We start from the raw sequence: 11,825 nt of genomic DNA, 5'->3' as shown, positions 1-11,825 counted from the left end.
GGGGGGGAGCGCAGCTATTTGCACTGTTGCATTCTGATGCACCCTTATGCGATCAGACGCGACAGCAGCCTTCCCTGCAGCAAAGAGGACGATGGGAGAGAAAGCCACGCACCGGTGCGATCACACCCAGGGAGTCCGTATGCAGCCCGTGGCAAACCATTTGCCAGTAGGTAGTCCAAGGTACTTTTTTAATGCGCATCTTCGGCGGGACGCCATGTGTGCGCTACGCCTCCCAGATGTTCCGGTGTGATCGCGCCCAGAAAATCTGCAGGACTATTGTGCCTTCAGTGCAGCAAATGCTCAGTGTGAACGGGGGCAAAGTACTGAAACCATGCTTTTAAAATTCCAAACTCCTGTAATCCTGACATTTTAGTTGTACATTTTAGTTGCATAGAGTTCTATTCTGAATGCAATGTTTTAAATTATAAGTATTCTTTGAATGTAATTTTGTATTGTAACGGCCAATGGCCATATACAATAAATCTAATCTACTTCTTCTACAGTTTTTTAGCCTCCGGCTCACAGAGTTTTGTCTTAGCTCAGGAAGGATGGCTCCAGAGCAAACTAATTTATGTAGTAGCAAAATCACTCGCTCACAACTTTAATGCCAGTAGCTCACAAAGCAGAATTTTTGCTTGCAAGACACCACAGCTTAGAGGGAGCATTGCTCAGGGGTAATAATTAAAGCACTACATATTAAAATCAAATCAAATAAAAACCCCACATAACTCCCAGCCTCTCCCTAGAAGATGCCTGATGTTTAAACCCCATCAAATGCCCTAGTGAGTCTTGCAGCATGTTCTGAAGGTCTCCAATGAGGGGACATCCCTCACCTCTTCAGGGAGCCTATTTCACAAAGTGGAAGCCACAGTGAAAAAGGCTCTGGTCAATGCCAGGCAGTCTACCCTAAGTGGGGGAACAATGAGTAGCTAGCAGCCTGAGGACTGTATTTAGTGCACAGGGACATATGGGAGGAGACCATCTTTTACATATGAGGCTCCTAGGCCATGAAAGGCTTTAATGCTCATAACAGTACATTGAATTGGACACAGAAACAAACCAGCAGGCAAAGTAGCTGCTTGAAAATGCTATGCTCCCATCAACTAACCCCTGACAATAACCATGCTGCCACATTATGACCAGCTGCAGTTTCCAGGTTGTCTTCAAAGGCAGCCCAACATAAAGGCCATTACAGTAATTAATCCAACAACAAGCCCACCAAAAGCCTGGATAATGAAATATACAGCTCGGTATCATCCGCCTACTTAAAACCCCAAAGCTCTGGATGATCTCATTCAATAGGACAGACAGAGAGAGGGAATGGGACCCTGTGGCATTGCACAAAACAAATCCCACCCAGTTGATTCTGCTCCTCCACTGTGTCCAATCAGACAGAAAAGACCTAAGCAACCAAAGGCCTACCTCCCTTAATACCAACTCCATGTTCCCATGATGGATAAAAAATGGAGTAGTCACCAATGTTCCCTCTAGGCTGTGGAGTGTTGTGAACAAAAATTCAACTTTGCGAGCCAAAGGAGCTACTAACATTAAGGTTATGAGTGAGCCTACATTTGACTATCACATAAATTAGTTTTTTTAGAAGAGTACTACCATAACTTCGTAAAAATCTCAGAAGGAATTCTTTTTAACTATATTTTAAGAATGATTTATTATAAGTGAAAACAGAATCAAGTCAAATTTCATTACAGGAAACGTTTTAACTTCTCTTTTCTTTTCTGTTTTCCAGAAATTGTAAACACTGTCAATTTTAATATTATTCCCATTAGACATATGCCGTTTAATTCTCATTCTTCAGGTGATCTGTATCTAGCCAATTTCTAATCTTAGTTTTAATAGCATTCATCAAGCTAAAACCTCTCTTGCAATCAGCCCTTGAGGGTTGAAAAGTTCCACAAACATATAGGAGAAGATTTAGTCCACTTACCAAATACACACTCCACAAAGGGAATTCACTTCCCAAATACAGGATCAGACTGATTGGGTTTGCACTTTGTAAAATGAGAATTCTCTTGCAAGATGCACACATAAAAATGTTCTGCACAATGGACAGCTTCCTCAGCATTTAATAAAGCATCAAGCTTCCTACTGAGAAGGCTTTTTTTGCTTAAACCTAAAATTCATCAGTACTTCTAAACACCTTGGGCAAAGTCCAGCTGTACAAAAAAAATTCTGTTCACCATACAATGGAAGTTTACAATGCATCTCTGAGAGGGGTTTGACACCCAGAGACTTACACTTAAAAAAAAAAATGTTGTTGCTGGGTTTATATTATTTCAAAGAATAGAGCCTAGGTAACCTGAGAGTGCCAAATAAATGCAAGATCAAGGGAATTAAGAGCAATAAAACAGGGATGTTGAAAAAGTTAGAACTACTGCTGCAACAGCAACGTAGGAGAAGGCAGAATTTTGAAATGTTTGAAACGCAGCAAATCAGTTATGACAGAATCAAATCATCATCTCAGTTGGGAAAAGCTGCTGCTGTGAAGTTCCTGCCTAGATTAATCTTTCTACCTGTGTTACTGATCCCACCTGGAAATCATGGTGCAAAAGACAGCCAAAAAAAAAAGAAGAAGAAGAAGAAGAAAGAAGAAGACAACAAACAGCTCTTAGAAAAGAAGGGCTGTTGTGTATTAATTCCAGCAGGTAGCACCAATTCCGAAGTGGCAGAAAACCCAGTTAATGCGACTTGTTTTGAGAAAGCATGCAGCCTTTCTGGGGATTGTTTCTATTGCACCCATGGCATTTCTCGCACAGTTTGTAGACTCAGTTCTGCTGCTAAACATATTTTGGGAAGTTTTACAGTCAGTCCAGTTATTGGATTTACAATCCATAACGTTATAGCAAACGACAATAGTGCTAAAAAAAATTATCAAGCCATCCCTACAATGTAAGTTTTTGGCTGCGGCAGCTCCCATTTACCAACCAAGCTGAAGGAAGGAAGAGTGGTCTGGAGCTACCTTCCGGCAACGATCCAGGTTGTTGTTATCCTTCTTGTATTATAATTTGAATAGTGATAACTCCGCAAGTTTCTCAAACCAACTGTAAGTTAAGAAAGCTTTGCATTCTATGCACAATGTATTTGTATTATGTTTTTCTATATATTCAATAAAAAAAATTAAAAAGAAAAAAAAGAAGATAAAAAACCAACGATGCAGGCAACCGTGGCTCCCCTCAAGGCCCTCTCTGCTCATGACTTTTGCAGCTGCTGCTAACACTCCTGGCCTCTAAACAAGGAACATGTAATGTTCCTGGCTGCCACTGTGGGAAGGAAAACCGGGGGTGGTATGGAGCTCACCTCCTGGCAGTGTTGTGGCTCCCATCGAAGCCCCCCTCATGCCAATCAAATGTAGCCTGAAGCCACTCCCCTCCAGGCTCATGGCCACTGCTCCCAGCCTCTAATCCGAGGCCTGCACCATGCATGCTTGTGGGCCCCGTGGCTCCCGTTCCCTGACCAAGCCTCCCATCTCTCGCTCCATCCAAGGAGAAAAGCTTCAGCCTTTTGTTTACCGCCTGGAGCTGCCTCCTCTGTCCCCTGCCGGCCACCCACTCTGCTCTTGCCATTGTGTCCCCCACCAGAAACCCCATCGCCCCAGGTGAGCTCCTTGCCCAGGGGCTCCTTGGCCCCAAAGGGAGTCCAAAAGCATCTTGAGGGCCAGGAAAAGGAGGCTGGGGGCAGCCCCCTCTAGGAGCTTCCCCTGGCAGCGCTCCTGGCCTGGTCTGACATGTCTCCTTCCACAGGTGCTGCGAGCCCCCTCTGCTGGTGAAGTGTCCAGCAAGCCCACCTTGGCATCCAAGTGCTCGCTTCACTCACTGAACCAGAGTGCACCAGGCACAGGCTAGCCACGGGTGGGATTTCCTCTGCACCCCTCTGCACTTCCTGTGACGACTTGCCACCGCAGCCCCGCACTGAGTACCACCACTTCTCCGCCTTCCTTCCTACAAAGCCAGGCTCAGAGCCTGCTCCCGCCCCACTGTGGCCAGCAGCCAGGCTGGGTGCATCCTGTGCTGAGCCAAAAATCCATATACTGCAGGGTAAAAATTAGTGTGCAGCACATGCTAGCGCAGCTTCACAAGAACCCTGGTAGTCGCCTATGTTAAAAGTCTGCTGATAAAGCTAACAGCATTTTCATACCTGTCCAACTTTAAACCAAGGTCATCCAGCGATGCAACTAAAGCCGTCTTGATTCTGAACCCAGGCTAAAATGGGTTGAGGGCAAATGTGTCACCCAGGAATCTCTGGACCTGTCCTGCTACCACATGCTCCATCTCCTTACTCAGAAAAGGTAAGCTGGCCTATAATTAGCCACTCCGTTCTTAGCCAATTAAAGTTTTTAAAGCAAAGGTCTAACCACTGCCTCCTTCAAAGGTCTAGGGACAGCCAATCAGTCAACAATGTATTATTTTCACTAATGACTTTTATAATTTCCCCAGATATGGTTTAAAAAGCCAGGATGCACAAGGATCCAAAGCTCAAGTGGTGGCTCTCACACCCACAAGGATTCTTGAGAATATACAATTATGATGAGAAAGTAATTTATAGGGGATATGATGTAGAATGGCAGGAGGGAAATAAGATGTTTAGAAAGGAGTATGCTAAAAAAGCAAAGCCTGGGCAAGGCCAGAGGCATAAGCCAAAGGAATCTTGCCTCTTAGCTAGAAACTCAGTCTGGGGCCTGGAACAGCCACCCCAGCAAGCAAGGACTTGTTCTGTTACGCAGCTTGGTTAAGTTGTACTGTTTGCTTTGGTTTGTTTTGGAAACTTCTTGCAAGCTCCTTGGGGAGAAAAGTGGCAAGAAATACCTTAATAAAACTAAAACAAATTACATGTTTATCTGTTTCCTTATACTGGTGTGATACACTCCTGTTTCCTAAGAACTCAGTCCATAGTCTATAAAGATTACCCCAAAGTTTCATTGTATCCTGACTAGGATACTATGATCACCTCAACCTTGGCTCAGTCTGAAACAGATATACTTCATGCCAAGCGGAGACTATCTCCACCTTCCATGAATTACTTAACATCTCTAAAGACCATAAAACAGCACCACAAGCTGCATAGGCCTCAATTCTCTTAAGTAACTTCCTCTCCTATAGTTGAGTGTTGCCAGCATTTAAATTAGTACATATACAACTAAAGAAATTGAGATCCTTAATGAAACACCTTGTAATGTGCACTAGACAGGAAGCAGTGGAGAGGACAGGGGAGAAATCAATGTGCACAGCAAATAGTGAGAATCTGTCTGATTAAAAACCAAGCCAAACCACTGAAACACAATGAGGATCTTAATAGGAATGACTGACACACAAGGTGCCACAGGACTCCTTTTGGTTTTGCTGCCAACTAACATGCCAACTAACTGCAATATGGATTGCAACAGAGAATCATACTGCTGTACACTAAAAGGCACAATTTAAGCACACAAGAATGTAAAAAAATGCCTCTGCTGGATCATGCCACTTTAGCCAGCCAGACACCTGTAAGCTCACAGGTATGAAGGAAACAGTGCTTTCCTGGTTGGCCTCAGCAGGTCATATTCACAGGTATATTGCCTCCAAACGAAGGCACCATTTTTCAGGCATTTTAACAGAACCCTCTTTATCCATCCTGCACCTACCTAAATCTATTTCACTGGAGGACCCTGAATTACAGCACTACAAGAAGGAAAGGTTTCCTTCTTCAAACATAGCTGGATTTTATAAGTATGACTGTCATCTCTTCCGTGGCTATAACAAGTTCATAACAGCTGTGTACCACATAGCTAAAACAGCGCTCTTTTGTAAACTGGGACAAATCAGCTGAAAAAGTAGACCTTGTCAACCCAATTTTGCACACAGCTTGGACTTCAACCAACAAACCTCCATTTTGCAAGAAGGAGATCAGTGAAGTCAAATACGGTTAAAGAGCCAAAGACAGTCCATTCCTAGCCTTAACAACTTAATTGCCCTTTGTGTTTCCCACCAGGAGAAAGGGGAGAGGGGGAAGAAGTACTCAAGTCTTCACCTCTTGTGTTTCATTCTTTTTGACAGCTGGTATTAAAATCTCCAAACGATATACTTAAAAAATTGTCCTCCCACACTCAAGTTACTTAAAAATATTAACTACTTTGCAGAGGCATTATTACTATCAATCAAAAACAAAAATTCTTACAGCAATGAAGGGGGGGAGAAAGCAAAATGTTTATTGTGAAGAACATTATTATAGCTAGGAACAGGGAAATGAAACACCCAATGATACCCTTTGAAAGCAAGCAAAGGTTAATATTGAGGCAAAAATGGCAGGTGTTATATCAGCAGCCTGGAGACCCAGTGTGATAGAAAGCGGCATTTAAATGCAATTCCCTGCTCAGACATGGAGCTCACGGAAATGGCCATGGGTTGGCCATTCTTAAGGACCACCTTCTCCCATATGAACCTACTCATCCACTCTGGTCACTTTTGGAGGCCTTGTTTTGGGTGCCCCAAACATCTGATGCTAAACGGGTGGCAACCCAAGAAAGGGCCTTCTTGGATGTGACACTGAAACTTTGGAATTCCCTCCTCAGGGAGCTTTGTTTGTCTCCATCACTGTCTTCTGCCAGCAGATGAAGACTCTGGTTTGTTTAATGTACACCCCCTCCGTGAACTCTTACTGGCCCTCCTCCCTAGCTGTGTTGTTTTTATGTCTATACATTTTTACTGCATTGTTAAATATTTTATATATACACATTTTAAATGTTGCTTTATTATTTTACATGTTTGATGTTTGCCACCTTAGGGACCCTATTTGGGTGGAAAGGCGGCATAGAAATGTTGAAAACAAATATCACTTTACCAGGTTGTTTCCAAGTGCAATTCAAGGTACTAGGTTTTGACCTCAAAGGCCATAAACAGTCTGGAGCTGTACAGTGCCTCTCATATATGACCTTCCAGTTTAAGATCTATTGGTCAGACCGTACCCCTAAGTATTTGGATGCCAGAATGGTTCCCTTCATCCAGAGTAGCTTACAATCACCTTCCTTTTCTCTCCCTGTGAGGTAGGTGGGGCTGAGAGAGCTCTGAGAGAACTGCTCTTGAGAGAACAGCTCTGAGAGAACTGTGACTGACCCAAGGTCACCCAGCTTGCTGCATGTGGAGAAGTGGGGAATCAAACCCAAATCTCCAGATTAGAGTCCACCACTCCTAACTACTACACAAAATTGGCCTGTTCAGTGGTAGCCCCAGAACTCTGGAATGCTCTTACATGGACTGTCTGGTGCTGATTTTCTGTCATGACTTTGATAGCGAATTTCTGTGGATCCTGGGAGTATTGTTGCCTGTTGAGTTTTGGATTTTATCTGGGTTCAGCTGTTTTATATACACATTTTTAGCAATAACATTTGAGAACTGTAAGAACCCTGTAAATAGATCAATAGACCTGCTGACTTAGAGACAACCATGTACTTTGGGAAAAGGATAGGATAAAAAACAGGGTTCATAAATCAATGTTTTGCTCAGCTAAGGAGTACTTCCTGGAGTACTCTCCTTAGAGGCAGTGCCATAGTAAGTTTTCTAAGATGAAAACAACGAATTTGCACAGTGTGCATTTCAAATGGGCAGAAAGGACACTGCTCTGAATACGTTGGTCATCTCAGGTTTTTGAGATGTCTGCTAGAAAGATATCTTTCATTCACTCTCCAAAGGGGACTTACTTTGAACAAACCCATCTGTCAGGATTGAAACAACTACATTAGATGGGCTCCACAGTTTCAGCAAACTGAGTGGGACCAAACTTTGTCTGATCAGACACTCCCATGTTCATATTGCAAGCTACTTTAGAACATATTCGCAGGTCAAGAAATGGACTGCAAGATGGCACGGAGGGCTGCTGACCAATAAATGCAGAGTTCTTCTGAGCCCTGGTAAAAATATGAGCCTACCAGGTGCAACCTCGCACTGCAGTTAATCAAACAGCATTGACTTTTAGGCATCAGGTGAAAAGGTTTTGGAGGTGCATAAGATTATTTGTCCATTGTCCTGTTTTGGGGGCTCCAATGTTATCTGTTTGATTTTGTGGGATTGGAGCTATAATTGCTGATTTCTATTATTATTGCCGGCAGCCAACTTGAAATTGAAACAGGAGGTTGTATCACTCTACTCAGCTGCAACTCTGCATTAAAATCCAGCTCTCAGTGGTTACAACAAAAACTAGATCACCTCAAATTTATTCTTCTATGAGGAACAAATTTAAAAGACTGCACTTTCTAGACAATACTCTCAAGGGAAAAAGTTTGCTTGGACAGCAATTCTCAATTAGGGAATCTCAGGAGATTTACAGGTAGCATTTAGATGATTGTGACAGCAGAGATGAGAGCTGAATTCTCAAGGCAGGAGTCATCAACAGCATGCCTCAACATAGAACAATTCCACTGACAGGTCTGCTTATTAAGAGATTTTCGACAATTTGTCTATAATGGTCCTTGGAGAAGCATCTTAACTCTTGCATGTAGATTTTCATCTCTAGAATGGGATTAGGGTTTGGGCATTACTGGAAACAGAAGTCCTTCACTCTTCTCTATCGGACAGCAACTTCTTATTATATTCTGCCACCTTGTGGCACAAATAAAGAAACACCAGCAGTTCAGATTATCTAACTGAGCAGCAATTTGGCTGTAGCTCCTGGGTATATGTCACCTTTCTGGAAGCCTAATGCTACATTTGGCTGCAGAGAATTTACTAATATTAAAATGTTTATATCCTGCCTTTCTTTGTGGTTCAAGAATGCAGTGTAGGACGGAGCATCAGCACTGAATGAACCCCAGGTTCCTGGCTCTGGTCTCTCTGGCTTGTGGCAAAACAGCGGTGTTATGATAGAGGGGAGCCTCTTCCACAGTACTGGAGTGCTGTACAGCGTTAGGGGGTCACCGTGTGTACCGTGCAGCCTAAGGTCTGCAGAACCCACAGCTGCTTTCTGAAGCAAGCAGGGTGCTGTTATCCATGGCTACTCTCCTCTGCTTGCATACAGTATGTGCAAAGGTTTGCCCAACAGCTGCATAAAGAAGAGGAGATTGGATTTATACCCTGCCCTTCACTACCCAAAGGGGTCTCAGAGCGGCTTACAAACTCCTTTCACTCCTCCCCCCACAACAGACACCCTGTGAGGTAGGTGGGGCTGAGAGAGCTCTGACAGAAACTGCTCTTTTTCAAGAACAGCTCTTGTCAGAACTATGGCTTGCCCAAGGTCATCCAGCCAGGTGCAAGTGGAGGAGTGGGGAATCAAACCCGGTTCTCCCAGATTAGAGTTTGCACACTTAACCACTACACCAAACTAAGAGGTGGTGGGGAAACTCCAGCAACTGCATAATGAAAAAGGAAGAAAGTCAACTTTCAAGGCAAGAGACAACAGACAGGGGCTTCAGCTTACAATACTGCCATGCCAGAAAGATTCTCTAGCTTCAAATTGCTCACAACCAATGCTCCCTCTAAGCTGTGGAGTCTTGTGAGCAAAAATCCTACTTGGTGAGCTGCTGGCATCAAAGTTGTGAGCAGATGATTTGGCTCCTGCATAAATCAGTTTGCTCTGGAGCCCTCCTTCCTGAGTGGAGACAAAATGTGTGAGCTGGAGGCTAAAAAACTGAGCTAGCTCACACTAACTCAGCTTAGAGGGAACCCTGCTCACAACATGAAAGTACACAAGAACACAAGGACAGCCTTGCTGGATTAGACCAAAGATCTGTCTCATTTGGTATTCTTGTCCTATTCATCTGAGTACTCTGCATCTGAAGAAGTGAGTTCTGATTCACAAAAGCTTATCTTGAAATATACTTGGTTAGGCTTCAAGGTGCCACCTGACTCCTGTTTTATTTTGCTGCAACAGACTAAATGGCTACTCTACTGCATGTATTATCACAGACGCCTAGAGACAGTGTGAAGACATGCCTTTTTTCCTAAAAGGTTTGCAACAAGCCAAACCTCCAACCTTGCATTATAACAGTTTTTTGCCTCTAGGCAGCGAACAGGCTGTAGGGGGGGGATCAGTACAACTGCTTTCCAGCTTTCCTTCATGCAAATGCTAAACAGATCTAGCAGGAGAGATAATAGGTGGGTCAAGCTCATCCCCTTCCCCAAGCAGGAAACAGAGAGCTGGAGATGTTACATACTAGAGAATCTTTAGAAAGGAGATCACCAGAAAAAGCCTCTTTGACCTGGTGTGACCAGGTCAGTGGGTGGAGGAACAGATATGAAAAAAAGTCCTTGCAATAGGAAGGTGGTCTCTTTTCCTTGGGGGCTGCATCCATGAGCACACACAAATCTCTCCTCTGGGAAGGCAGCCATTTTGACCATGTGCTCGCTTGAAGAGCTGGAAACAGCTTCAAGGTAATGAATACTCAACAGGGATTGGTAACACTCTAAGCAAAAGGCCTTGTCCTATTTCAACATCTAATAGTGCATGTAAAGAGAGAAGGACCGAGGATTTGTGTTTTACCCCTTCTTTTTGTATCCCTTGCTCAAATCTGGTGCTGTGCTAAAATTATGCTTATGAACATTTTAGTAAATACTTTATAACTTTAATGCTGGTAGTGTTTCTCAGGGGTCTTGTTGTAGAAAAAGAGCTGCCGGAGCTCATTAGCATAACTCATTAGCATAACTTATTTGCATATGCCACGCCCCCTGACATCACCGGAAGTGACAGAAGGCCACACCCCCTGACATCACCGGAAGTGTGTCAGAAGGCCCGGCTACTTACCCTCCTGCTTCATCCTCATTCCCAAACGGAATGAGGATCGAAGCAGAGGGCGGGGTAAAGAAGGGGGCGGGGCTTCACCACGTGACCGCCCCGCCCCCTAGAGGTTCTCTTCCGGAGCTCCGTACCTGAGAGCTCCCCCCCGACTAGAGCCCTGGTGTTTCTCTATACCACACAGACCTCCACCATCTTGGACACACTATTTTAAAAGGAATGCCAGGAGGAAGGCAAGCAGTTGACAAGTGGCTATTCCTTCAGGAGCACAAGGCAGTAAACTGTCCCCGTGGTGACCAGGCACTGGGCAATGGATAAAAAGATGCAAAATTTCCAGAAATTTTGAAGCTCGGAAAAAAACCCGTTTTTTCCAGGGGGGAAACGGAAATTTTTGGGAAAATTGTAAAAAATGCTACATTAGCATTTCTTTTGTCTTTTCTAGTTTGAAAGTCATTCTGTTACTTTAGGAACATAAAATATGACTATTGACATTTTTACTTGGCATGAAATTATCACAACTAGCATATTAAAAACATAGTGTATCCAAACAATTATTACAGAATACCCACCCACATGCAAAAACAAAACTGAAACTTTTTTATTTTCTTCTGACAATCACACCTCCTAAAGGAAGAAATGCATCTTGTTCTTGCATTGGAGAGTTCAGTTTGTAACCTAGGACTTGCTTGTCCTCAGTGCACAGAAATTATATCAATCTGATACCATATATATATATTTTAGAAAAGATTTGGAAAATATTTGAACACCTGGTCTTAAAATATTTTATTCATCATGTTAAAATAAAACGTTCCATAATCAATTTTTTTTTCCATTTTTTCGGAAAAAAACAAAAAAGGCTTCAGGAAAAAAACGGGGGAAAAAACGTTTTTTCCCCAAATTTTTACGAGCCTTCACATCTGGAGACACAGAGGCAAGGCTTCAGAACTTGAAAAAGAACCTGGAGCCCTCACCCTCCCAGTGAGTAATTCCTTACAAAGGTCAGGTGGTAGTGGCGGGCTACTGGCCTGGGGAGAAAGAAAAGCTCCTCCAGGTGTTGAGAAACCCCTAGGAGGGCAGGGTGGAATAGGTCCTGCAGACCAGAACAGGTGATT

At 43.5% G+C, this 11,825-nt stretch overlaps 1 protein-coding gene across 1 annotated transcript in view; it reads right to left on the bottom strand.

The window, feature by feature from the left end:
* Nucleotides 1-11,825, bottom strand: part of SUDS3 (SDS3 homolog, SIN3A corepressor complex component) — a 39,932-nt gene that overhangs the window by 5,934 nt on the left and 22,173 nt on the right. The gene's annotated exons all lie outside the window — the stretch shown is intronic.

This window comes from Gekko japonicus, unplaced genomic scaffold (genome assembly GCF_001447785.1).
Source record: "Gekko japonicus isolate JY-2015 unplaced genomic scaffold, Gekko_japonicus_V1.1 scaffold135, whole genome shotgun sequence".
Lineage (NCBI taxonomy): Eukaryota > Metazoa > Chordata > Lepidosauria > Squamata > Gekkonidae > Gekko > Gekko japonicus.
This window is presented reverse-complemented; position numbering and strand designations above follow the sequence as displayed.